Source organism: Canis lupus, chromosome 20, assembly GCF_011100685.1.
Source record: "Canis lupus familiaris isolate Mischka breed German Shepherd chromosome 20, alternate assembly UU_Cfam_GSD_1.0, whole genome shotgun sequence".
NCBI lineage: Eukaryota > Metazoa > Chordata > Mammalia > Carnivora > Canidae > Canis > Canis lupus.
The window spans coordinates 54,401,793-54,429,498 of NC_049241.1; the positions used below are offsets into that span (position 1 = coordinate 54,401,793).

The 27,706-nt window shown below is 50.1% G+C and overlaps 1 protein-coding gene across 2 annotated transcripts in view; it reads left to right on the plus strand.

Annotated features, from left to right (window-relative positions):
• The first annotated feature begins 9,150 nt into the window (after positions 1-9,150).
• The window catches only part of RFX2 (regulatory factor X2), a 97,801-nt gene continuing 79,245 nt past the window's right edge, over positions 9,151-27,706 (plus strand). For both annotated transcript variants that reach the window (XM_038567609.1, XM_038567611.1), the window contains exon 1: positions 9,151-9,321. The gene's annotated coding sequence lies outside the window, so the exon portion shown is untranslated. The remainder of the gene's footprint in view (positions 9,322-27,706) is intronic.

Sequence of the window (27,706 nt, forward strand, 5' to 3'; positions counted from 1 at the left end):
CCTGAGATGTCTGTTTTGGCAGCCGGGGGAGGCCACTTGCTGCTAAATTGGGATGGGTCTGCTTGGGAAGAGGTGCGTGTGTCGCAGGCTCAGACAGGCTGGCCGCAGCTCAGTATGCTGTCTCCGGGGACTTCAGTCTTCTCCTCCTTCCAGGGGGGAAGCAAGACGAGAAATGCGTGGCAGTTGTTAGACATCAGCCAAGGGCAGGCCTTTGCGTGGGGGAGCCGTGACGTTGCAGGTCGCCACTGAACTTCTGAGGCTGGTCCCCTTTCACTAGAGGGCCAAGGGGAATTAATTGGATTTTCTGGAAATGTGACAGAGCAGGGTCCCCATTTTGTCCTGTCTCTATGGAGGACAACTGTCGCTTGGCAAGCCTACACCCACTGCTTACGCACATCAGACTGAAGCGACAGCCACGTACAGCCAGTTCGCCCATAAGGTGCCATAGGCATTCCTAAAAATCGCCCGCCCTGGGCAGAACTGCACAATAAAAACCACAGGTCTGCGGTAAAATTGGATAAGGACACCACTGCCCCAAAACGTCCTCATTGAGTTAAACACTTTTATTTTAATTTTTACAATTTTTTATGTATTTATTCATGAGAGACACAGAGAGAGGCAGAGACATAGGCAGAGGGAGAAACAGGCTCCCTGTGTGGAGCCTGATGTGGGACTTGATCCCAGGACTCCGGGATCATGCCCTGAGCCCCAGGCAGACCCTCAACCACTGAGCCACTTGGGTGTCCCCACCCCACCTTTTAAAAGATTTTATTTATTTGACAGAGGGAGAGCACGAGAGCAAGCACAAGCAGAAGGAGCAGCAGAGGGAGAGGGAGTAGCAGGCTCCACGCTGAGCAGGGAGCCGGGTGTGGGGCCCCATCCCAGGGCTCCGGGGTCATGAGCTGAGCTGAAGGCAGACACCCAACCAACCGAGCCACCCAGCACCCCCCGACCCCGCACCCCGAGTTACACACTCAGCAAGAACTAATGAATATGGTAGCAGAACTGTAAAAATAACTTTATCGAGATACAATTTATTATTTTTTTTAATTTATTTATTTATTTATGATAGTCACACAGAGAGAGAGAGAGAGAGGCAGAGACACAGGCAGAGGGAGAAGCAGGCTCCATGCACCGGGAGCCCGATGTGGGATTCGATCCCGGGTCTCCAGGATCGCGCCCTGGGCCAAAGGCAGGTGCCAAACCACTGCGCCACCCAGGGATCCCTCGAGATACAATTTATATACCACAGAATTGGGGATCCCTGGGTGGCTCAGAGGTTTAGCGCCTGTCCTGGGATTGAGTCCTGTATCCGGGTCCCTGCATGGAGCCTGCTTCTCCCTCTGCCTGTGTCTCTGCCTCTCTCTCTCTATGTCTATCATGAATAAATAAATAAATAAATCTTTTTAAAAAAAGTATCTTATATACCATAGAATTGGTCTTTTTAAAGCACATAATTTGGTGGTTTGAGAATATGCACAGCCATCACCACAATCATTTTTAGAACAGTGTCCTCCCTCCAAAAAGAAACCCTGCCCCCATCAGCAGGTACTCCCCATCCTTCTCCCCCAGCCCCTGACACCCTCTACCCCTGGTTTCTGTCTCTGTAGATTTGCTTATTCAGGAGATTTCGTACAAAGAAGCACACACCGTATGGCCCTATAGTGTCTGGCTTCTCCCAGTGACCGTATGTTTTCAAGGTTTATCTACATGGTAGCGTGTGTTGGGGCTTTTTATAGCAGGATACTGTTCCATTGTACGGATGTGCCATCGTTCATTTATTCATCCATCCATTGGTGGGGTTATTTGGATTCTTTCTGCTTTTGCCTATTTTGGGTAATGGCACTATGAAAATCTGTGTACAAGTTTTCGTGTGGGCATATGTTTTTGTTTCTGTTGGGTGTATATACTTGGGAGTGAAATCGCTGGCTCATATGGCAATTCTATGTTTAACTTTTTGAGGGATCAACATACTGTTTTCCAAAGTGGCTGCGCCATTTCCCATTTCTGCTAGCATTGTGTGAGTCTGTGATTTCTCCACGTCCTTGCCGGTGCTTGTTCGTATCTGGCTTTTCTATCATAGCCATCTTATTGGATGTGAGGCAGTAGCTCACTGTGGTTTGGATTTGTATTTCCCTGAGGACTAATGGTTTTGAGCACCTTTTCACGTGCTTATCGATCATTTGTATGTCTTCTTTGGAGAAATATTTGCCCATTTTTATTTTATTTTTATTATTTTAAAAAGATTTTATTTATTCATTCATGAGAGACACGGAGAGAGGCAGAGACATAGACAGAGGGAGAGAAGCAGGCTCCCTGCGGGGAGCCCGATGCTGGACTCGATCCCAGGACCCCGGGATCACACCCTGAGCCAAAGGTAGATAGATACTCAACTTCTAAACTACCCGGTGTCCCTATTTGCCCATTTTAAAATTGGGTTCTTCGTCTTTTTATTGTTGAACTGTGAGAGCTCTTTATATATTCTAGGTTTACGTCCCTTATCAGATATACGATTTGCAAACATTTTCTCCCATTTTATGGGTTGTTGTATCACTTTATTTATGTTTTCACTTTATTTATTTATTTATTTTCTTTGAAGCACAAAAGTTTTTAGTTTTTTTTAAAGATTTTATTTATTTATTCATGAGAGACACACACACACAGAGAGGCAGAGATACAGGCAGAGGGAGAAGCAGGCTCCATGCAGGGAGCCTGATGCAGGACTCGATCCCAGGACCCCAGGATCACACCCTGGGCCAAAGGTAGATAGATACTCAACTGCTGAGCTACCCAGGTGTCCCTATTTGTCCATTTTGAAATTGTGTTCTTTGTCTTTTTATTGTTGAACTGTGAGAGCTCTTTATATATTCTAGGTTTACGTCCCTTATCAGATATACGATTTGCAAATATTTTCTCCCATTTTATGGGTTGTTGTTTCACTTTATTTATGGTTTCACTTTATTTATTTATTTCCTTTGAAGCACAAAAGTTTTTAGTTTTTTTTTTAAGATTTTATTTATTTATTCATGAAAGACACACACACACAGAGAGGCAGAGATACAGGCAGAGGGAGAAGCAGGCTCCATGCAGGGAGTCTGACACGGGACTCAATCCCAGGACCCCAGGATCAGGCCCTGAGCTGAAGGTAGCGCTAAACCACTGAACCACCTGGGCTGCCCCAAAAAGTTTTCAGTTTTGATGAAGTTTAATTTACCTATTTCTTTTCTTTTTTCTTTTTTCTTTTTTGACTTGTGCTTTTAGTATCATATTAAAGTGACCATTGCCAAACCAAGGTCATGAAGATTTACTCTTATTTTTTTTTTCCCAAGAGGTTTGTAGTTTTAGTTCTCACATTTAAATCTATGACCGATTTTTTAAGCTAATTTTTGTATATGGTGTGAGGTAGGGGTCAAACTTTATCCTTTTGAGTGGGGCTATCTGGTTGTCCTAGTACTGCTTAAGAGACTACTTTTACCTCATTGAGTAGTCTTGCCACCCTTGTCAAAAATCAACTGACTGTAAAATGGGCGGGTTTATTTCTGGATTCTCAACATTATTCCATTTATATGTATGTCTAGCCTTATGCCAATGCCACAGTACAGTTTTTTAGTATGTTTTAAAATCTAGAAGTATGGTTTTTTCTAATTTTGCTCTTCTTTTTCAGTATTATTTGGGCTATTCCGGGTTCCTTGAGTTTCTTTGTGGAGTTTACAGTCAATTTCTGTGAAATTATCAATTTCTATGGAAAAAAAGCCAGCTGAATTTTGATAGAGATAGAGTCTATAGATGAATTTGGGGAGTATTATCATCTTAATAATGTTAAATCTCATCCAGGAACGTGGTTATCTTTTTTTGATTTATGTGGGTCTTCTTTAATTTCTTTCAATGATGTTTTTTAGTTTTCATTGTACAAATCTTGGCTTCTACTAAATTCATTCCTCCATCTTTTATTCTTTTTGGTGTTATTGTTTGTTTATTTAAGTTTTTATTCATCCATTCATGAGAGACACAGAGAGAGAGGCAGAGACACAGGCAGAGGGAGAGGCAGTCTCCATGCAGGGAGCCCGATGTGGGACTCGATCCCTGGACCCCGGGATCACAACCGGAGCCAAAGACAGACGCTCAACCACTGAGCCACCAAGGCATCCCTTTTTTGATGTTATTGTAAATGTTTTTCTTTCTTAAATTTCATTTTCAGATTATTCATTGCTAATGTACAGAAAAATAATTGAGTTTTGTATATTGATCTTGTACTCTGCAACCTTGCTGAACTCATTTATTTGTGTGATAGCTTTTTAAATGCGTTCCTTAGGATTTTCTACATACAAGATCATGTCATCTGCAAACATAGTTTTCCTGCTTCCTTTCCAATCTGGGTGTCTTTTATTTATTTTTTATGCGTAATTACCCTGTCTAGAACATCTAGTACAATGCTAAAGAGAAGTGGCAAGAGCAGACATCTCTGCCTTGTCCTTGATCTTAGAGGGAAAGCATCCAGTTTTTCACCACTGAGTGTCTTTATCTGTGGTGCAATGCTTAGATGCCCTTTATCAGGCTGGGGAAGTCCTCTATTTCTAGTTTGTTGAGTGGTGTTGTTTGTTTAAATCATGAAAGAGTGCTGGATTTTGTCAAATGTTTTCTTTTTTCTTTTAAGATGATCATACAGTTTTTGTCCTCTATTAAAATGATAAAACTTTTATTTTTTTTATTTTTTATGGAATGCCCAGGTGGCTCAGTGGTTGAGCATCGGCCTTCGGTTCAGGTCATGATCCCAGAGTCCCGGGATGGAGTCCCGCATCAGGCTCCCTGCATGGAGCCTGCTTCTCCCTCTGCCTGTGTCTCTCATGAATAAATAAATAAAATCTAAAAAACAAAACAAAACACTTTTAAAAAAAATATCAAACCAACCAACTTTGCATTCCTGGATAAATTCCACTTGGTCACAGTGGGTAAATGATTTTATATATTGCTAGATTTGGTTTGCTAGTATTTTGCTGAGAATTTTTGCATTTATGTTCATAAGGGATAATGGCCTATAGTTTTTTCCTTTTAGGATATCTTTGTCTGGCTTTGGTATCAGGATAGGATAATACTGGTCTCATAGAATGTTAGAATTGGCCTCACAGAGTATTCCCTACTCTTCTGTCTTTAAGAATAGTCTGTGAAGGATTGGTGTTACTTCTTCTTTAAACATTTGATAGAATTCACCAGCAATGCCATCTTGTTCCAGGCTTTTCTTTGCGGGAAGTTTTGGGATTACTAATGCAGTGTTTCTCCTTTCATAGGTTCACTCAGATTTTCTATTTCCTCTTGAGTCACTTTCTAGGAATTTACCCGTTTCATTTGATACATCTAATTTGTCAGCATAACAATTGTTCACAGCATCGCCTTACCATTTTTTCTATTTATGTAAAGTTGGTTGTGATGTCTCCTCTTTGATTTGTGATTTGAGTCTTTTAAAAAAAAATAATTTGAGTCTTTTCTCTTTTTATCCTGGTCGGTCTAGTTAAAGATTTGTCAGCTTTGCTGATCTTTTCAAGGAACTAACCTGTGATCTTCTTAATTCTATTGATTTTCTAATCTCTATTTCATTTATTCCCACTCTAATCTATTTCCTTCCTTCTGCCAGCCCTGGGTTTGATTTACCTTTATTTTCCAGATCTTTTTTTTTTAATATTTTATTTATTCATGAGAGATACAGAGAGAGAGGCAGAGACAGAGGAGAAGCAGGCTCCATGCAGGGAGCCCGATGCGGGACTGGAGCCCGATGCGGGACTCGATCCTGGGACTCCAGGATCGCGCCCTGAGCCAACGGCAGGTGATAAACCACTGAGCCACCCAGGGATCCCCTATTTTCCAGATCTTAAGGTGGAAGATTCAATTACTGATTTGAGGTTCTTTCTTTTTTTTTTTTTTAAACATAGGTGATTACAGCTATAAATATTCCTCTACTTTAGCTGAATCCCACAAATTCTGGTATGCTGTGTTTCATTTTCATTCATCTCCAAGTTTTTTCTAATTGCTCTAATTTTCTAATTTCTTTTTAAAATTGTTTTTAAAGATTTCATTTATTTATTTGACAGAGAGAGAGCGAGAGAGCACACAAGCAGGGGGAGGAACAGCAGGCAGAGGGGAGCCCGACTAAAGGCTTGAATCCAGGACCCCGGGATCATGATTTTATTTATTTATTTATTTATTTATTTATTTATTTATTTATTTGGGGGGCGGTGAGTAGGAGCAGAGGAAGAGGGACAAGCAGACTCTTAGCTGAGTGCAGAGCCCAATTCAAGGCTCAATTCCAGGACCCTGAGGTCATGACCTGAACCGAAATCTAGAGTCAGACGCTTACCTGACTGAGCCACCCAGGTGCCCCTCTAATTTTCTAATTTCTAATTACAAGTATTTTTTATTTTCTTACCATCTCTCATTCCAGACAGCAGTTTTACATGTGTTAAATGGTTAAGAAATGCATAAATTTTACTGTAAATGTGGCATCAAGTTGGGACAAATATACGTTTTCAAAACAAGAGTTATAGCGGAATGGGCTGTACAATGTGGCCACAAGACAACCTCCCATCACAACCTAAAATTTTATCACTCGGTTTCCCACATCAAGTATGTTCTCCAAAATGCACCTCCAAGCCACCCACTCATCCCCACCCCCACTACCAGGTCCCTAATCCAAGCCACTATACTTGCCAGTCCCAGAGAATTGTAACAGTCCTGAATTCTTGTTCTGTCTTTCTTGTCTCCCACAATCTGTTCCCCAAGCAGTGAGCTTTTTTAAAACCACAAATCACAGATCTGATTACATCTCCCTCCTGCTTCAAAGCCTCCAATGGCTTCCCAATCTGATGAGAACCCCTTCCCATGGCCTGGCAGACCTTAAATGAAATGATCCCCTCCATTCACTGAGTCACGGCCCCTTACCCACTTGTGCTTTCCCTATTCTTTCTGCTCCAGCCATATCCAGTGATCCCACTGTTTCTTTATTTTTTAAAAGATTTTATCTATTTATTCATGACACACACACACACACACACAGGCAGAGACACAGGCAGAGGGAGAAGCAGGCTCCATGCAGGGATGTTGGATTTGATCCCGGGATCCTGGGATCACGCCCTAAGCCAAAGGCAGATGCTCAACTGCTGAGCCACCCAGGTGTCCCCCCACTGTTTCTTTAAAGTGAGTTTCCACCCCAGGGATTTTTGAATTCTTGATATTGTCTTCCCCTTTTCCCGTGATTCCAACCTTGGCCCAAATGTCACCCTCTCAGAGAGGCCTAGGGTGACCAGCTCATCCTGCGTGGTCCTGAAACTTCCTATATTTAGAACTGAAAGTCTCACATCCTGGGAAACCCCATAACCTCAAAGCATGCAGGATGCTTGGTCACCCTTGAGAGACCATCCCTGGCTACTCTATGTGAAATAAGCCCAGCCAGTCATCCCTAAGTTACTATCATATCACTCTTCCTAGGAGCACGAGAATTGTATCCCTAGCACCTGGATCAGTGTCTGACAAATAGTAGGCACTCAATAAACATTTTTGGCTAAATTAATAATTGAAGGAAAGGAGCTGACTCCTGCAGTCCTAAGCTTAAGACTTGTCACATAAAAATCTGCAAGAAGCAACCCATTAGAAAGTGGCAAAATCACTTCAGCAGGTGACCATCAGCATTTTCATTAAAATGAATAGAAAAGATCAAGCATTGCCTAAAGTATCACGTTATGAACATTTTGTCTCAGTTAGTATATGTTTGTGTGGACTGGCCCTTTGGGTCAAATGTATTTCTTGCTGCGATGTTGTGGCCAAAAATGTTTGAAAATCACCTGTCTGGTAGTCAAATGCATGGGCTTTGGCACCAGACTGGGGGCTTTGAAGCCCCTACAAGCTGCTTGGCACTGGGCAAACTCACTCATTCTTTCCAGACCTCAGTTTCCTGATCTGTAACATGGGGATAACGCATAGCACATTTCTTAGGATCTGAGTGTGAAATTCAACTGAGTTAGCATACGAAAAAATGCTTAGATCAGTGTCTGGCACCTAAGAACAATTTAATCAGTGCTAACAAATATGATTAATTGTTGAGTGAATGAATGAATGGATGACTGAATGAATGAATGAATGAATGGGGCTGAGGTCTAATCTTCCTTTAAATTGCCCTGCCCCTTTCTTTCCAGAACAAATCTTCTCTTTTACTGGGCCAGCCCCTTCTCCTGAATAACTATATATGTTTATTTATTCTGTTTATTGTCAGTGTCCCCACATTAGAGAAAAAGCTCCAGGAGAGTGTGGGTTGTTTGTCCTATGCATAGTTGAACCTACCATCTGGGGAGGGAAGAAGGTTGGCAAACATTTTTCTGTGAAAGGCTGGGTAGTAAATCTTCCAGGCTCTGCCGATGCCATTCCATCTTTGCACAACGAATTAACCCTTCGCTGCTCAGGCCTGCCCGTGTAGTGAGAAATCAGCCTTCCGCGATCTCTTAAAAGGATGGTCCTCCTGGCTGTGTTCCAATAAAACTTTATTGACAAACACAGGCGGACATAATTAGGGGTGCAGCCCGCCAACCCTTAAAAGATATCGAAACCACTAGATTCGGTAATACAAGAGCTTCATCGTTTTTCCGCATGCCACCGAAGAGTCTTCTTTTGATTGTTTTAAACCATTAAAAAAATATATATTTGAAAGCTCTCAGCTGGTGGTGCATGAAAACCAGGCGGCGGGCAGGGTCGGGGTTTGCTGACCCCAGACTCGGACTCTGTCTGGACGTCCCGGGAATCGAATCGGTCGTGGAGCTACACGAAGGCCCCCCGGGGACTCACCGAGCCGCGGCCTTCCCCGAGCAGCGCCACCCACCGGGGGCCGCGCGCGCTTTCCGCTCGCCGACCCTCCGAGCAGCGCGCGCCTCCTGCCAAGCCACGCCCCCCTTCGCGGCGATTGGCTAAGCCTCGCCCTCGCCGGGAACGCCCCCTCTGATGGGCACTGCGGGCAGCCAATGGGGTGCCGCGGGGGCTCACGCCCGGCCCTCCCCGCGCCCGTAGGAGGCGGGCGTGGGCGGGCCGCTGAGGGGCGGGGCGTGGAGCCTGGTAACCGTTGCCGGTAACAACGCCCCGCCCCGTCGCGGCGGGCGGGCCGGCGGGCGGGCGGGCGCGCGAGGCAGGCGGGCGGCGGGAGCGGGAGGAGGAGCGGCCGCCGCCGCCACCGCCGCCGCCATAGAGACTGTAGCCGTGGAGACTGTTACTTACCAACGGGGACCAACACGCAGCAGCCGCTGCTGCCGCCGCGGGAGCCGCTGCCCGAACTCCCGGCCCGAACTCCAGGTGACCGATGCGACCGCCCCGGGCCCGGCCGGGCCGCGGAGTGTGGGGGGCGGCGGGGATCGGGACGGGGGGGGGGTGTCGGGAGGCGGACGGCGCAGCCCCCGCCGTTCACCCCAAACGCCCGGGACGGCGCGCCCGCGGGACTCGCGTCTTCACCCCGACCCCGCAGGCGCGGCCGACTTTGGGGACCAGCCCCCCCAACTTTTACCCAAACTCGGGGGGCAGGTGCGGAACTCATCGCCTCACTTTTCAGAAAACTTCCAGAGTTGGGGAGCCCCCCCCCGAGCTCTCTCTCACTCCTACCCTCAGTATCCCCGACCTGGGCGTGGCCCGGGACCCCTCAAACTTTTATCTTCAAACTCCCTGAACTGGGGCTCCCGGGAACCTCGACTTACTCCCCTCCCCCAACCCCGTAACTTGGGGGCGCCCAGGGACCTCTCTCTCACTTTCTCTCAACTTCTTGAAACCATCTCAAAGCCTTACCTTGAACTCCCTGAACTGGGGGGGGGGGCGGCTCCTGGGGACCCCTTCCTCTTTTACACCCCAAACCCCTGAAGTTGGGGGTCCCCGGCTCACTCCGACCTCGGACTCCTGAATCGGGAGGGCCTGGAGGACTCGTTTTCACCTTTGCCCCAATTTCCCGGATTTGGGGCGTCCTGGGGACCGTCTTCTCGTTTTGACTCCCCACCCCGAATAGTGGCTTTGGGGGCCTCCCCTGGACCCTTTTTCTCACTGTTTACCCAAAAGTGCACTCGCTCGTCTTGGGAAAACACCCCCCCACCCCCCACCCTCGCTTTTTTCGCCACAAACTCACCCGAGAATCGGGCTTCGCTGGGACCCGCTTCTCTGGCTCTTTACCAAAAATCCTCGTGGCTAAGGTCTCCGGACCGACACCCCTCCGCCTCTCCCTCTGAACCCCACATTCCTGAGTCTGGGGGACCCTGCACCCACCCGCCGCTCCCCTCTTTGGACTGACCTCCAAGCGAGAAGAGTTTCTCCAAAAGCTGTTTTCCTTTCTTTCTTTCTTTCTTTTTCTAATTATTTTGTTTAAAGAGCCTAACTTGTGGCCCAGACCGCTCAGTGACGTTTTGTCCTGCGATCGTGTGAGTGCGTGTGTGTTTTGCGAATTTAAACCCCTCCCCTGCGCGCCCCCCTCCCCCACGAAGCGCACTCCGGCGCGCACACGGGACACCCGGGCACACCCCAGATACTCTGTTCCTTTCCGGGCTCCCTCCCGCTCGGCCTCCGTTGGCTGTTGTCACTGCTGCACCGGGAAAGTTCGGTTTCCCGACCCTGGTGGCTATTTCGAGGGCCCCTGGGGCCGAGGCGCCCCCGCAGGTCCAGCGGAGGCGGGGGTGGTTCACCGGCCTAATTTTAACCTCTCGGTTGCCCTGCAGGAATGAGGGAGGGAGGCCAGGTCTGCGTTCCCCGTAGACCTCCTGCCTGCCTCTGGGTGTTTCCACTGTGCAGCCCCCGGCGCACACGCACACGCACACGCGCGCACGTGCACACGCGCAACTGTTCCTTGCTCCGCGCAATTATCCGGCAGCGCAGACTTCGCGGGTTTTCTCCCTCCCAGTCAGATTCCCCCAACTAAATAATCATGACCCCAACAGCAACGACAGAACTTTTTTTTTTTTCCTGCGCATATTTTGTCAACATGTTTGTTTTTTTGTTTGTTTGTTTGTTTGTTTTGTTTTTACCTTTTGGCTTCACGCTCTGAAACATTATTTGCGTGCTTCTGTTAGAGACCCTCACCCTCTGGTCCTCCCAGGGCGGGCTCCCTGTGCTCTCTCCCACTCCAGGGTAAAAATGTGAACCGGCTGCAAAATAAACCGTAGAGATAGATGGTTTCTCACCTGCCCGGGCCTGAGAAGTGAGAGCGGAGGGTAAGCGCCTCCCCCTCCTTCCCGGCTCCCCGCCCTCCCGCCTCCCCTCCCGCCCCTCAAAGAATCCGATTTCCTTGGTCCCAGATCGCCGCTAACTTCGCCAGCCTGGGGGTTTGGGACAGTATCAGGGAGCACCCGGTGGTTTTAAGAAAAGACTTCCTATAGCACGATGGACCAGCTAACAGCGTCTGTGATCCTGTGATGTTCGGCTGGTGTAGGCAGGGAGTGAGTTCAGAAACAGTTCGCTTCTGCAGCAAAAGCAAAACTGAATTCTTTAGCCTTTAGGTACATTCCTCTTTCATGCCAGATAAACTGCCCAGACGCCTCCAGAGGGGCTAAGAACTCCAGAGTTCTTAATTGCAGCAAGCGACAGACCCAGTCCTTTGAAAATCTGTTGATATATTTGCATCCGGGGTGAAGGATTCACATCACCTGGTAATATTCATCTTTTTACCCATGTTGTCCCCGAAGCACTGCCGGGGATGGAGCCATTCACCAGAAATGCAGGTGCTGGGAAATTGTTTATCTGGATCTCATTCCCTGGAGCTAATTTGTAGTTTCAGATTCGAATTAAAATTCATTCGTATTAGTCAATATTTAATTAATGGAACTTTAATTAATATTATAATTGAGTCAAAATTTGGAATGTGCTGGTGGAATTTTTAAGGTCACTTGTGGTTCTTTTGCTCCAGGGCCAGAATGAACCATATCTTAACCATAATATATTTGACTTTTTAATTAACTGCCATTCGATTGCTTAAATAATGCACCATCCTCCCCTCCCCACACCTACTTATTAGTAAAATGTGAACTGTTGAAAGGGCCAGGAAAGTTCCCAGAGAAATCATCTTGCTGGTTGGGACCCTCGCCAAACGTGGGGGACAGGAACGTGCAGGTCCTGTCGCAGTGTCTGAAACCCCTGGCCACAGATGCACCCAGCAAACACATCCAGCTTTCTGCCCCGGGCTGTAGGAGTACCCCCACCAAGTGGGTAGATAAGGACCAGAAACAGCCTCAATCAAGCCAGTTCAGGTCAGAGTCTGTGTCAGATTGACCAAAACACTTCCAGTTCTCAGGGCTTTTTGGATATGGGCATTGTTAGAAGGGATTGGGGATTTCTGTATTTATAAAAAGGCATTTTGACTCCCTTTCTGTTACTTAAAGGATGAGCAGCTCTGTCACAGGCCATGTACCCTAGACCTGTGCCTGGCACCGGGGATGTACTTAACTTGTTGAATGAGTGAATGAATGGAAATTAGAGAGGAAGCCGAAAGCCTCCTAGTGCTTCTGGGAGATGGCAAGAGCAGCAAAGGAATTCTTATAGGAGGGGAAAAAAAGAGGGGACCCTTGAGAGGAAGACCTGGAATCAAGGGTGTATAGGACAAGGAGTAGGTGAAGGAGGGTGGGGAGAAGAGCCAGAGACAGAGTCCTGATCATTCGGCCTGGGAAGTGTGCCTGCCTAAGAGGACGAGTAAGGTCTCCCTAGCAGAGCAGCCTGCCGAGCTACTCTACTCGAGCTACTCGCTGGCCACAGCCAGGCAGATTCTTACGGGCCCCCGAAGCACAAGGTGGCTGAACTGAGCTCCCCACGGGCCCCACGATCTGCTCCTCCAGCCCCCGTACCCTCTTAGTGAGTAGCCGCCGGCTTCTCCTGGTTGATCAGGCCAGAGCTTTGGAGTCGTCCTCTTTCTCGCGAGCCATCAGCAGATGCTCCAAGTCCACCTGGCATCTGACCGTGCCTTGCCACCTCCACGGCGGCCCTGCTCCACGCCACCCTGCTCCAGGCCCTGGATGATTCCAGCCTGTTTGTTAACCCAGCAGGGGTGGGGGACTGGGGGTGTGTTACCTTCTGTTGTGAATCTCCCAGCTCAGAACCCTTCCAGGGCTCCCATCTCCGCTTGGAGCAAAGGCCAAAGTCTCCTCCCACCTGGGCCTCTCCAACCCAGTACTGGCCCCGTTGCTGACAGTGATCTTGTTCTCCCTCTGCCTCCACCCTGCAGGCCTCTTGGGAGTTCCTCAAGCCTTCTGTCCCAAAGCTCTTCACCAAGTAATAGGAGTGGGGGGGGGGGCTGCTCTCACCCTGCCTTCAGGCCTTTTCTCAAATGTCACCTTCCCAGGCCACACACTTAGCCTGCTTCCCTCCTTTCTCTTTCTGTAGCATTTATTTTATTATCACCAGCCGGTGCCTCATCAGAAGGTCACCTCCTTAAGAGGAGGAAGCTCTGCGTGTTTTATTAACTTCTCTTTCCTCCCAGCGGAGCGCCGTTCTGGCACTCGAATAGGCTCTCAATGAGTTATTTGTCAAATAAATAAATAGTTTGCCCCGCGCACCTATGGGAGGAGCCTACGCAGAAGTTGAGAGCTGCTCCTTACCTACCGAAGGTGGCTGCCCGTGTGTCTTGGAACAGCTTGGGTCAGTCGAAGTGGGGCAGAAGGAGGAGCAAAGGGAAAGAAGCAGGTTGTGGAAGTGGATGTTGCAGCCCCAGGCCCCGGGCCTGGCAGAGGAGGGCTCGCGTGCCGTGTCCCCGCTGCTTCAGGGCCAGGGGCCGCAGGTAAGGTGTAGCATCCGTGAGCTGGGTGATAATCCTGGTTTGCCTGCCATGTTCGAGATATTATTGATAATTGTGTAGCACAGGGCCTGGCCCACAGTAGGTGCCCAACGAGACTGGCTGTTACTGTTCTGTCCGCACTGTTACGATCGGGGAGCAGCCTGGGACCCGTTCTCATTTGGGTTTTCTGTTTTCTGACCCCCTGCGAGTGCTAAGGAGGCATTGGGGATCAAGGTACATGAGCCGGCCCTGTCTGTCTTGGGCTGGGAAATGCCCTTCCGTTAGGGTGGAAATTCACTGGTAGGAATCTATCATTCTGCAAGCATAAGCGCTCGACAAAAACACAAACAACAGAAGAAGTGACTGGAAGCCCCCTGCCCCCGGCCCGAGCTGGTTGTGGCAGAGGCCGGTCCGCACCTGGTCCCCCCGCATCACCCCCTCCGATGGGCTCTGTTAGGTGGCCAGCTCTGCTGGCGGAACTTTCACATGAGAACATTTAGAAACTGGATTCCCGTCTCTGTTATCGCTGGCTCTCGGGTGCCATCCTGGCCGGAGTCTGGAAAGCAGCCACTCAGAGGTGAGAACCAGCCCGCTCTTCATGCCAGGACTCGAGTTAGGGCCTCAGGAGCAGACGGCCGGGCCTGGCTCCTGGCCGCGCTTCCCTTTTCTTTCCCTGAAACGCATTCCTGCCTCATGATACACAGGTTTCATGAGTCTGAGAACCCTGCTGTACGCCCTGGCAGCACCTCATTCTACTTTTTAATTTTCTTGAATTCTAGGACTTTCTGAGAAATCTAGCAGACTTCCCAAACCTGTAGGTTGTACCTACGGCAAGTGGGTATCAGACACTGTCAATCAGATCACAGCTGCTGGGGTCCATGTTAAAAAAAAAAAATAGGAAAAAAATCATACAGCCATTAAAAGTATGTCATTCTTCGTGGAAGGCCTGGTGCGGTGATCCTTTGTCACTTACTGTGTAATGAAGGCCAGACGAGCTACAGGCAGTAAACCTGTAAGACTAAGGTCTCCAGTTATTTTGAGCATGTGCATGTGTGTATGAACTAGACCCCTGGACTGGGGGTGCTCTTCAGGAGGTTGAGACTGAAATGAGGAGGAGGAGCAGCCCTGTGGAGTTCTGAGGGGAGAGCCTTCCAGGCATGGGGTGGGCGTCAGGTGCAAAGGTCCTGTGGCTGAAGGACACAGCCGGGCCTGGTCACAGCAGAGGAAGGCAGCCGTGTGGTTAATGCGTGGTGAGCAGAAGGAGGAAGACAGAGGACCCCAGAGGCCGTGGGGGAAGAGTCTGGATGCTCTTCTAAGTTCAAGTTAGATGGCTGGTAGATTTCCCCTGTGCCTGGAGCCGTCAGATGGGTGGTGTCCACCAGTTTACTGGAAGAGCTGCTTTCTGGGCCTCTGACATCTGGTCATTCATTCATTCACTCTTCTGAGTCAAGCGCTAGCCTCTGAGGCTTCAAGGACTAAAAGGAAGCATGGAGGGAGACAATCTAGAAGTGGTGGTGCTAGCCGTCTGCGTGGGGTTGGGTGGGACAGTCGTGGTGCGGTTGTGTTTTCAGGAACCTGCCAACAGCTCCCGCCAGCCGGGCCCGGGGTACTAGGGAGATTAGGTGAGAGAGAAGAGCAGGTGTCAGCAAGCAATGGCCCTCAGGTCGATTCCAGCCTGCGGCCTGTTCTTGTGAGTAAAGTTCTTGTGGAACTCGGCCACTCTCGTTCATTTACATCCCATCTCCGGCTGCTTCTGCGAGGCCACGGCAGAGTCGAGTGTTTGTGACAGAAGCAGAACATGACCAGCAAAACCGAAAGTATTTACTGTCTGGGCCTTTACAGGAGAAGTGTGCTGAGCCCTGGCCGGACAAGTGGGGCTTGGCTCTGGTGCTGGGCTGAGACTGTGGGCAAGTGGCTCTGTGAACAGGCGTGATTTCGGAAGGTGCGTCAGAAGCCTTAGAGTCTGGAGGTAGGAGAGGGAGAGGAGGTTGTCGCCTGTAGTCCAAGTGAAGAGGGACAGGGGCCTGCCTGACAGCACCGGCCAGGGGATGCTGGGGAGACAGAGCGGCCAGGTTCTCAGGGGCTCAGGGGCCTGTGGACTTGCTGGGCCTGGGGGTGGGGGGGTGGCGAGGGCGATTCCCAGGTGTCTGGATCCTGTAAAATGTGTCACTGTGGTGAGTCAGGGACCACGGGAGAAGCTGGTGTTGGGCAGGGGAAGTAATGAGTTCAGTGGTGGGCTGGGCCAGCTTGAGGTGTCTGTGGGACATCCGTGTGGGGACAACCGTCCAGGAGGTTGCTGGATTGCAGGGTCCGGAGCTCCCAGGGCCGGGCCCGGCTGGGGGTTAGCATCCAGGAGCTGCCAGCACTCAGATGGTCATCTCAGCCCTGCAAATGGATGAGACCATCCAAGGAGAGGGTGCAGAGTGAGAATAGAAGCAGGAACCAGTGAAGAGTCAACAGAGGAAAGTGGTTTTTTAAATTGTGGCAAAATATACGTGATGTACAATTTGCCGGTTTACCCACGTTCAGCGTGCGATTCGGCGGTATTAAGTGCATTCTCGATGGCGGGCAGCCATCCCCACTGGTTCTGAAACTTCCTCGTCACCCCACATGGGAGCTCTGGTCCCAACAGCAGAAACTCCCCATTCCCCATCCGCTCTCCCAGGCCTCTCCCTGGTAATCTTTATTTTTTTTTTTAATTTTTTTATTTATTTATGATAGTCACAGAGAGAGAGAGAGAGAGAGGCAGAGACACAGGTAGAGGGAGAAGCAGGCTCCATGCTCCGGGAGCCCGACATGGGATTCGATCCCGGGTCTCCAGGATCGCGCCCTGGGCCAAAGGCAGGCGCCAAACCGCTGCGCCACCCAGGGATCCCTCCCTGGTAATCTTTAAACTACTTTCCATCCCTATGAGTTTACCCGTTCGATATGTTTCGTGAAAGTGGAATCGTAGAACATGTGTCCTTGTGTGTCTGGCTGGGTGCACTGCGCACAGCGCCCTCCAGATCCACCTGCATTGGAGCCTGTGCCAGAAAGGCCTTCCTTTTTATGGCTGAGTGATATTTCGGTGTGTGGATGGGCCACACTGTGTCCACCCACTCAAACGTCAGTGGACACTTGGGTTGTTGCCACCGTCTGGCCACTGTGACTAATGCCCGGACAGAGGAGATTTTGAAGGGATTCGGAGACGATGGAAGGGGAGGATGGGAAAGGACTCTGAAGACAAAGGAGAAGCAAGGCAAGGACCGAGCCCCAGGGAGAGCGAGGTCCAGTAGAGACCAGGAGGATTAGCCGGGGACCGGCCATGGAAAGACAGGCAAAGAGCCAGTCCCCACCGACGGACAGAAGGCCCTGCTCACGAGCGCCTGCTCCCAGCTCACTGTTGAAATCATACCAGTGATACGGGACTCCGTCCCTAAGGTTGCACTCGCACCTAATTACGCTGACATTTTTGCAATGCGAGCTGTTTATCCTTTAGAAACAGTGCCACGTTTCCCGGATACATTTCTGTCCAAAAGGCGACCCGTGGGGTAAGGCCTTGGAAGCAGCAGCCCCAACATTACCACCCAGAGAGAACCCCAGGAAAGCGGCCCATGGTGCTTCCCCACTCCTCCCGGCCTCAGAACACAGACAGACAGATGTAGCCTGCTTCGAGAAAAAATAGATTTGGAATCCCAGACTCATGGAAAACAGCCCACAGAATGTGCTTCCGATTTTTAAAAGAATGTCTCATTTTCTAGGAGGATTCACCTTCGTGGGGACTTCCGTATGTGAGTTGCTCTCTGGGGGTCTTTGTCTATTCTGCAAATATGTGAGGGCCCCAAATAGCAAGCATCTGAGGAGTTTGTACTCGGTTGGGTACTGAAGTGAGCTAATGTACCGTCACGGGCGAAGTTAAGACGGGAGAAGATGCTACAGAAATTAGAAGTCGTCAGTGGCCATTGGCAGCTGAGCTGCGGTTGAAGCAGGAAGGGGAGATCTTTCAGGAGCTTCTCGGAGGGTGAATCATGGCCTGGTTGTACTGGCAACTCTAAAAATGCCACACGGGAGTACATAGAAGGTATTTCTGGAAGCCCTATGGGACTCGATTCCTTGCTGGTCTTACTTCACACCTGGGTGTGCGTCTGTCAGCCGGACAGTGCCCTTCCAGACTCTTAGGGAGCAAAAGAAAAGGTTCCTTGATTGGCAGTGATTTAACTTAAGTTGCATGATGGGGGCACTTAGGGAGTTAGAAGTGGCAGCAGGGCAGGGACAGGGTGCCCCACCTCCCCTCGGGCTTGGGGCTCCCACCTTCCTCCCACCTGCACGAGCCTAGAATCTGCCCTCATTCTAGCTGCGGGGGGCCGGAGTCCCTTGTCCCTCCCCTGGCTGCGGGCAGCCCACCCTCTGCCCCCCCGCTCTGGAAGCAGCATTGCTCCAGCGCCAGGAGCCAGGAGCCTGCCCGCCGTCACCTCGTGTCCGTGCGCAGGTGCGCAGAGCTGGCTCCTTGGCCTCCGAGTCTCCCGGCCCGGTCTCTCCTCCCATCCGCTTGCCTTGGCCCTTCGGGGCGTGGGAGAGGGTCGAAAGGGCACATTCTGCCCCCTTTGGCCGAACCCACGGACTCGCCTGTGGCCTTTGCTATAACTACGAGGTGCTCGGCTCAGCATTCAAGGCTGTTTCCAGCCTCAGCTCCTTTTCATCGCCTCCTCTTTCAAGTCCTCGGAGTGGACTTGCCACGCCTCACACGGGCCTTATGCTTTCGTCTGCCCTCTTTCAACTGTCATTTCTACTGATGACAATCTTACTTTTCTCTCCAGATCCTTCTCTGGACTCTCTTACCAGGGACCCGAGACCTGTTGTAGCGAGCCAGGTGGGGAAACGTCGGCCTGGGCGGGTTCTCCCATCTCATAGCTCTTGGCTTTGCGCCTGGCACGATGCTGAGCGTCCACGGGCCTCCATCTGCCAGTAGCGCCCACCCCTTCCCCTCAAGTTGTGACAACTGTGTCTTCAGGTATGTCTGAATGTCCCCTGCGGGGACAGAACTACCTCTAGTTAAGGGACCATGGGGTTCATCGCCCGGAGGTGGCATGAAGCCTGTATTGCCACAGCCCAAGTCTACTTGGACATGTAGTAGTGATTTCTGCGTCTGGCTTCCTCTTCTCGGTTGTGGGCTCCTAGAGGACAGGGCGCTGCGCCTGCCACACTTCCCACAGGGCTTCACGTTTACGGCGTGAATGAATCAGACGCTGGAGCCCAGGGTGTTGTCCTGAGAGCGAGGCCTACATCAGGTGATGGCAGCCTTTGGGTTCAACAAAAAACAAACATCATGAAACCCTTGCCTGAGATCTGAGAGCCTTAAAAATGCCACATTTTTTGTGTCAGGAGAGATTAACCTTCCAGTCCTTTCGACACATAGCTTTCCTTTACCAAGTGCCAAAAGAAATCTTGATCGAAGGCCCCTGCCATTCACTGACTCCCCTTTTGCTCAGTTAAAATGGCAAGGCTCATTCTTTTCCAGAAAGCGCAGGGGCCTTAGGGAGAATGGAGCCTTAGAACCCAAGCATGGCTGGGTCCCCTTGCCGAGAGCCGTGTACACAGTGGAGAATATTAAATGCCTCCTCCTGCACCTGAGCCAATTGCAGTGTCTTGATTCATACTTGTTTTGGTTTGGAGCTTTTCAAAGATTTCACTTTGTTAAAAAGTTGCTTTGAAACAAATATGGTGATCGTGCCTATCAGAATTGTTTCATCCACCAAACGTGGCACTCACAGTTCGTTGAATGAACGAATCCTTCTTTTTTGCAAAGTTATAGGGCATCTTGTCAGTACTTAGACCATTAGCCTTTGTGTGGCACTGGCAATTTGTGTAGTTTTGAAAGCCCGCCCTGCTGTGCTGGAGGAAGTAGTTACTGAGGATCAATAGAGGCCTAGAGTAGGTAAATATTTCTAACCCTGGCTCACTTCCTGAAAGATCCATTTCCCCAGTGCTGTTCCCAGGGTCAGGAGCGGTTCCCATCAGGAGGCCTTGCGTGGCCCCTGCTGGCCACAGAGGTGAGTGTGGAGGGCAGCTCATCTCACGGAAGGCACTCCCCCTCCCCTGGGCCCCCTCTCCCTTTTCTCTTCGAAACGTGTGTGAACGTTAGCCAAGTGCTCGCCGCACTGCCCAGGCTGCGGGGAGCCCTCACTTCTGAAGTTTCTGCCACGGAGCTCCAAGTTCTAGGCCGATCGTCACGATTCTTTTTTTTTTTTTTTTAAATGTTTATTTATTTATGATAGTCACACAGAGAGAAAGAGAGAGAGGCAGAGACACAGGCAGAGGGAGAAGCAGGCTCCATGCACTGGGAGCCCGACGTGGGATTCGATCCCGGGTCTCCAGGATCGCGCCCTGGGCCAAAGGCAGGCGCCAAACCCCTGCGCCACCCAGGGATCCCGATCGTCACGATTCTTACTGGGAGTCGAAGTAACTGTTACTGCCAGTCAAAACAGAAACCGGTTAACAGGCTGAGATGCACTTTATGGAGAGCAAAGTCCCCGTATTGTTTGCCAGTGGAGACTCAGATAACTGCTGTCCCTTCACTTGTCATGTTACAAAGATCTTAGCTGAAGTGACACATGCCATCAGTTAGCGTGCCGTTCGCCTCCTCAGAGCCCTACGAGACCTTCCAGTGCTGCAGGGATTCTTTGTCCGAGGGAATTAGAGACATTTGGATGCAGGAACATATTTTCCTGTGAAATCTGCTTACATGGATCCTGAGAGTTTTCTTTTCTTTTCTTTTCTTTTCTTTTCTTTTCTTTTCTTTTCTTTTCTTTTCTTTTCTTTCTTTTCTTTTCTTTTCTTTTCTTTTCTTTTAGGTTTTATGTATTTATTCATGAGAGACACAGAGAAAGGCAGAGACAGAGGGAGAAGCAGGCTCCTTGTGAGGAGCCTGATGCAGGACTCAATCCCAGGACCCCAGGATCACAACCTGAGCCAAAGGCAGACGCTCAACCACTGAGCCACCCAGGTGCCCAGATCCTGAGAGTTTCAAGCAGAGAGACTTTTCTGCAGCCCGGAGTTCTGACAAAGGCTTGTCGAGTGGCCAAACTCCCTCTTGTGCTTCAGATCAAGGAAGGAGGGTTTTTCGAGAAAGGCAGAGAGTAGTGGGAGCCATGGAGCAGGGAATAAAGAGCAGCTCTTGGGGGCAGCCCAGGTGGCTTATGGTTTAGCGCTGCCTTCAGCCCGGGGCGTGATCCTGGGGACACGGGATCAAGTCCCATGTCGGGCTCCCTGCGTGGAGCCTGCTTCTCCCTCTGCCTGTGTCTCTACCTCTCTCTCTCTCTCTCTCTCTCTCTCTCTGTGTGTCTCTCGTGAATAAATAAGTAGAATCTTTAAAAAAAAAGAGCAGCTCTGGGGAGGGAGCAGCCAGGCCTTCAAAGTCCTAACCATTAGACCCCAAGGTTATGTTTTAAAAATCAAGGGTTGCCACGGCCTCACACCCTGAGCACCTACCATGTGCTTGGCATTTGACCCATACTCCTCCTAATCCTGGCACGGCCCCAGCAGGGTAGGATCAGCAGGCCCGGACAAAGGTAAAAATGCCTCCCTGTGCTTCCTGGTCCCTTGGGTGGGCAGCAGAGGAGTCCTTTCTCCTGCTTACCCCAGCTCCACTTGCTTTTCTGCTACAATGTGAGCTCAGTCACGACTCTTCGTAATTTTAGAGAGGGTTGGGCCAGGGCCAGTGAGGACAGCAAGGCTGCAGGTGAAGGAGAAACGATTATCCTGGTCCCATCATCTCAGTGGTCGGTCTTGGAGGCTGGGGTCCCCCTGCCTCCTCCCCGTCTCCGGCACCCCACTAACCAACCACTGCCCGCATGTCTCCTCTGGATCCCGTCCTTCCCGTTCCTGCTTGTGCCCTGCTGGTTCAGACACTCTGGTGGAGGACTGTGGACAGCAGCTTCCAACTGCTGCCCTTGGGAGGGATGTGGTGCAGGCCCGCTGTTGTGCTTTCTCCTTCCAAACCTTTGATGCTTCCAACTGCCCTCAACAGTGGCCTTAAGCTGCTGCTGCTGCTGTTGGGAGGGTGACGCATGACGTCCTTGTGGGACACCATGGAGTATCAGTGCATTTAATTAAATGACATGCACTCGCGATGTTTTTATTAAATAAAACATGATTCAATCATAAAATAGGGTAGTGGTGCACAGCAGCCATAAGAACAGATGTCCTTTAAGACTTCTGCCGTGAAATCAGGCACGGTGGGCTGACCCATGCTTGCCAGGACTGCGGTGCTCGAGGAGAATTTGTTGTGTTGTTTACTGCCAGTCACTAGCAGGTAAGAGACCTCTACCGAAGCCTTAAGAAATATTTGTAGGGCGAATGGTCTTTAATTGGAGAAATATATCCATTCCATGTTTTTCTGCATATCAGCAAAAGGGCCGTGGCTTTATATGAGCAGAGGAAGCCCGCAGAATCTTTTAGGATTCCAAGAAAGGGGGGGTGTGGGGGGGTGGTTTCGGCAAACATTCTCTGTAAAGGACCAGATCGTAAATATTTTAGGCTCTGTGGGCCAACCGGGTCTCTACCGCAGCTACCCACTCTGTTGTGGACAACATGTAAGTGAATGGGTGTGGCCACGGGCCAGTAACACTTTATTTCCAGACGCTGACGTGCGAATTTCGTGTAATTTTCACGTGTCACAAGATAGTTTGACTCTGATTTATTTTATGACCATTTATGAATGTAAAGCCCATTCTCAGCATCCGGGCCACGTAAAAACCAGGCACTAGACTGGGCGGGACTCGGCTGGGGCGTGGGCCACGGTTTGCTGACCTCTGCCCTGTGGGATGGAGTCCAGAAGCTCCACCCGATGTTCATAGCCTTTCTCGGGGTGGCCCAGACTGTTCTCCCCAAGAGCCCCCAACCTGTGGCCTCTGCGTCACCAGCTCAGTCTCTTTGTCCTTCTCCCACCCCTGCCGTGGCACACACCCCGCTGCGCCCGGCTCCTGCCCAGCTCCTGCCCAGCTCCTGCCCGGCAACTAGTCCCCCTTCCTGTCTGCCCCACCCCACCTGCTGCAGGGTCCAGGGTGGACCTTTCCAGATTCCTACCCCATGTTCATGGTGCCGGTCCCACCCGGAGTCTGTAGCTGTCCCACCTGGAGTCTGTACCTGTCCCCTTTGCCACAAAGGAGTTATTTGTGTGGCTCCCTTTCTCTCCGGAAGTGAGAAGATAGAGACCATGTCTCACTGTCTTTGTGGGACACCAAATAGAGGAAGTACTAGTTGAGTTGAGTCGAGTTCTTAGCAGGTGGAAATCTTAACCAGGCTCCAACAGTCCTTGCACACACTTTCTAGGTAAATAAGGCCTTGTAAGATATTTGGAAATTCACAGTTTGGTGATTTATTCTAGGAGTGTTCTAGATCACAGTTGTCCAACAGAAGCGTAATTCAAGGTGCACCTGTAATTTATTTTATTATTATTTTTAAAGCTTTTATTTATTCACAAGAGACACACACACACACACACAGAGAGAGAGACAGAGACAGAGACAGAGACAGAGAGGCAGAAACACAGGCCGAGGGAGAAACAGGCTCCCTGCAGGGAACCTAATGGGGGACTCGATCCCAGGACCCCGAGATCACACGCCAAAGGCAGACGCTCAACCACTGAGCCACCCAGGTGCCCCTGCACAGGTAATTTAAAATTCTCTAGTAGCCACGGTTAAAAAGTAGGAACAGCTGAAGTTGATTTGATAGTAGATCTTATGTGATCCAACATATCCAAAATACTGTTATTTTAACATGGAATCTATGTGTACACATTTTGATTTGAGATGTTTCACGTGCTTGCACACTAAGTCTCTGAAATCCAGTAACTGTTTTGCACTCGCAGCACATCTCAGTTTGGACAAGCTACATGTCAGGTGCCCAGTAGCCACGGGTGGCCCGAGGTGTCAGAATGAAGACAGGCACAACACTGGGGTCGTCACTAGTCTTTTAAAAAGGCGACCACTGTCTGAGTTAAGACCCAGCGTTCAGATACTTCACTGTGATGCTTAGGTCACTCCCAAGGTGTGAGCAGCACGGGCCCACCTGACTCGAGCGTATTTCCATTTTGTAAAGTGGTTGGTTACGGTTGGGCTTTGCACAGGGGGTCCCACAGGCCACTAAGCAGTTTGACCCCAGAATTCCTTAGTGACCATTTCAGGACTTTGGGGATCCTTCTGGGCAGTTCCCAATAAATCTGTTTCCTTCCTCTTTTACATCAGGGAAATCTTTTCATTGTAGAGCCTCCAAATAGTACCCGAGAATATAAAGGACAAAAAGAGCCCCAGGCTTCCTTCTCCTCTTCCTCCGCCCCTCCCTCCACTAATACAGTTTGGGGTGGATTCTTTCAGATGCTTTGCCTATAAAATGTACACGCCGATGCTTTATTTTTAAACTGAGATATAATTCGTATGCCATCAAACTCCCCCTTTTATAATGTATGGTTTGGTGGTTTTTAGTATAGTCACGAGGTTATACAACCATCAGCACTGTCTAGTTCCAGAACATTCATCACACCAGAAAGAAGCCCTGTCCCCATCAGCGGTCCTCCCCATCCCTCCTCAGCCCCCAGGCCCCATGCGTCCCCTTCCCGTCCATGGACAAGCCTATCCTGGGCGTGTCACACACGTGGAATCACACGCGAGTGGTCTTCTGTGTCTGGTTCCCTCCCTGAGCGTCGTGGGTTCAGACCCGTCAGTGCCTCGCTCCTTTTATGGCTAATATTTTTTTCGTCTTACAAAAAAGGATCATATTATGCCCACTTTGCTGCCCCTTCTCTGTCATCTAACACTTGGTCTGTACCTTTGCTCATCCCCGTGTGTCACATTCGTTCCTTCTGGGAACTGCGTGAGCTCCCACTGAACCGCCGAGCCCCGAGGTACTTAATTAGCACCTTATCGAGGGACATTTATTTGGTTTATCCTTTTTCACTTGACCAACAGTGCCGCAGTAAACATCCTCGTGCGCTGCATTTGTGCACATGTGTGGGATGTTTGCAAATTCCCGGAAGGGGAATTGCTGGGTGGAAGGGACTTCCTTCCCTTTGCGTTAGATCCCTCTCCTCACGGTCACGCTCCAGCCCCGCGGGCGGTTACTTTGCACTGTGTCCTTGCCTGCACGACACCGTCCCCAGCACATCCACCCTGCCACCTCCTCCCACCCAGGCCATGGGCACCTCCACAGGTGCCTGTCCTTTACCCTCAATTCCCCTCCCATCCGGGTCACAGAACTTTTGGCAACCTGGTGAGAATGCGTGCCCCCCACCCCGAGCGTACCCATCGTGTGCTGTCTGCTACTTTGGAGGTTCTCAGACTCCCCTGGCAGCTCTCTCTGCAGCAGCCCCTACTTCCGAAACCCGTTCCCGATCTGCTCTGCTCTGCCCGGGTCCCAGCCCACAGGTGGCTGACTCAGCCCCCGTCTATGCCGCCGGGGGAGGCCCAGCCACCCGGCCGGTTTGTGCCCACACACGTTCACGCTTGTTGCCCTGGCTCTGAGCTGACTCTCCCACAGCAACAGCATGTCCCCGGCCCTCTGGGTTCCCCGCCGACACCCGGCTCCCACTCCTTGCAGCCTCGACGCTCCAGCAAAGCCTTTGTCCCGCTGCGCTCCCAGCAAATCTGTTCCTGCAGACCTGTCCCAACCGACCTGTCCCAGCCGACCTGTCCCTGCAGACCTCTCCCTGCAGACCTCTCCCAGCCGACCTCTCCCTGCAGACCTCTCCCTGCAGACCTATCCCAGCTGACCTGTCCCAACTGACCTGTCCCTGCCGACCTGTCTCAGCTGACCTGTCCCAACTGACCTGTCCCTGCCGACCTGTCCCAACCGACCTGTCCCAGCAGTCCAGCGGGCCGCCCTATGCCACCTTCCATCTGTAACCCCCGTGTCGAGTCCTGCCCTCCACATGCCCATGCCAGGGACCGAGCCCTGCTGCCGGCCTGCTCTTCCAGCTCGGGTGGGAAGCTCTCTGCTCCAGAGCCCGCCCTCTCCCCTCGACCTGTCTGTGGTGGCGCAGACTGTTTCTCTTTAATGCCAGGCAGTTTGAAACCAGAAACCCAATGCCCCAATCGCAGATGAGGTTATCCATCCTTCATCTGAGCTTTCCTCCCACTTTAAATTCAATAGGTCATAGTTTTCTTTTGAATATAATCTATCTATCTATCATCTATCTATCCATCATCTCCCTGCCCAGTGTAGAGCCCAACACAGGGCTTGAACCTCACAACCCTGAGATCAAGACCTGAGCTGAGACCAAGATTTGGACACTTAACCGACTGAGCCACCCAGGCGCCCCATATTTTTAACATCCTTTAAGATTTCTGAGACAATAACCTAATCTGATTTCTCTTTCTTAGTGCTTCATGAGGGTCAGATCTTCTAGAAACTACCCGCCCTGTCTCTAGCGCTAATGTTCACATAGGGCTTGGCCGGAAAGTCTGTAATCCTCTTGACGCCCAAACTGGGCCCTATTCTAATTCCGAGTCCTGGTGGCGAAGTGCCTGCCTCCAGCTGCTCATTTCTCCCTCGTGCCCCTCCCCTCTTTCTGTATATGCCACCCGTCTAAACAAATGTTTCGGCATTTCTAAAACAGACTTCCTTACGCCTTTTGTTGCCTGTCACTGGAGGTTTCCAGACAGAAAGTCTCTTAGGGATTGTGTGCGAGATGTATTTACTTGTCAACAAAGTTTGTTTCTGAAAATTTTAAGAAGGATTTTGTCCTGGGGCATCTGGCTGGCTCAGTCTTGATCTCGGGGTTGTGAGTTTGAGCCCCACGTTGGGTGTAGAAATGACTTAAAAATAAAATTCTAAAAAAAAAAAAAGGATTTTGAACAAATAAGATCTCAGGCCTAACTTTCTTGTTTTGAGCTGTATCATGTTTCACTTCCTCTAAAATAAAGAACGGAGGGGCAGTTTTAGTTTATATATCATCTGTTTCTCTTCTTGTCTGGCATTTGCCAACACATTTGCTATGTCAACTTTCTTTACAAATTGAGGTAAAATTCACATAACATAAATCAACCTTTTTTGTAGGGGAGCACCTGGGTGGCTCAGTCAGTCAAGCAACTGACTCTTGATTTTAGTTCAGGTCATGATCTCAGAGGGGTGAGATCCAGCCCCTCATTCAGGCTCTGTGCTCAGCAAGGAGTCTGCTTGAGATTCTTTCTCGCCCTCTGCCCATCCCCCAACTTGTGTGCACGCCTACTCTCTCTCTCTCAAATAAATAAGTCTTTTTTAAAAATTGACCTTTTTAAAGGACAATTCAGGGTTTTGTAGGATATTTGAAATATATACACCCATTATCACACCACCATCTAATTCTAGAACATTTCCATGACCCCCCCCCCCCATTTTATTAAGCAGTCACCCTGCCCCCATACCCTGGCATCCTTGAACCCGTTTCCTATCCATGGATGTTTCCTGTTCTGGACATTTCACACACATGAACTCACATACTGTGTGGCCTCCTGTGTCTGGTTCCCTCTCTGAGTGTCGTGAGCCCAGGGTCCGTCCGTGGGGCAGTGTGTATTGGCGCCTTGTCATTCCTGTTCGTAGCTGAATCATATTCCAGTGTAGGGATTGGCCACGCTCATCTGTTGATGGACATTTGGGTTGCTTCTGCTTCCTGGCCGTTACAAGTAATGCTATTGTGAGCATGTGTGGACAAGCTTTTGTGTGAACGTAGGTTTTTGTTTCCCTTGGGTGGATACTCAGGAGTGAAGTTCCTGGGGTATGTGGTCACTCTGCACTCAACTTCTTGAGGAACTGCTGGATGTTTCCCACAGCGCTGCACCATGTTCCATTCCCACCAGGCACGTAGGAGGGCTCCAGGACATGTTACTTTCCCTTGTTTTTATTATAGCCAACCTGGTAGGTGTGTAGTGGTACTGTCATGGTTTCTACTTTCATTTTCCAAATGACTACTGGTGTTGAGCATCTTTTCATGTGCTT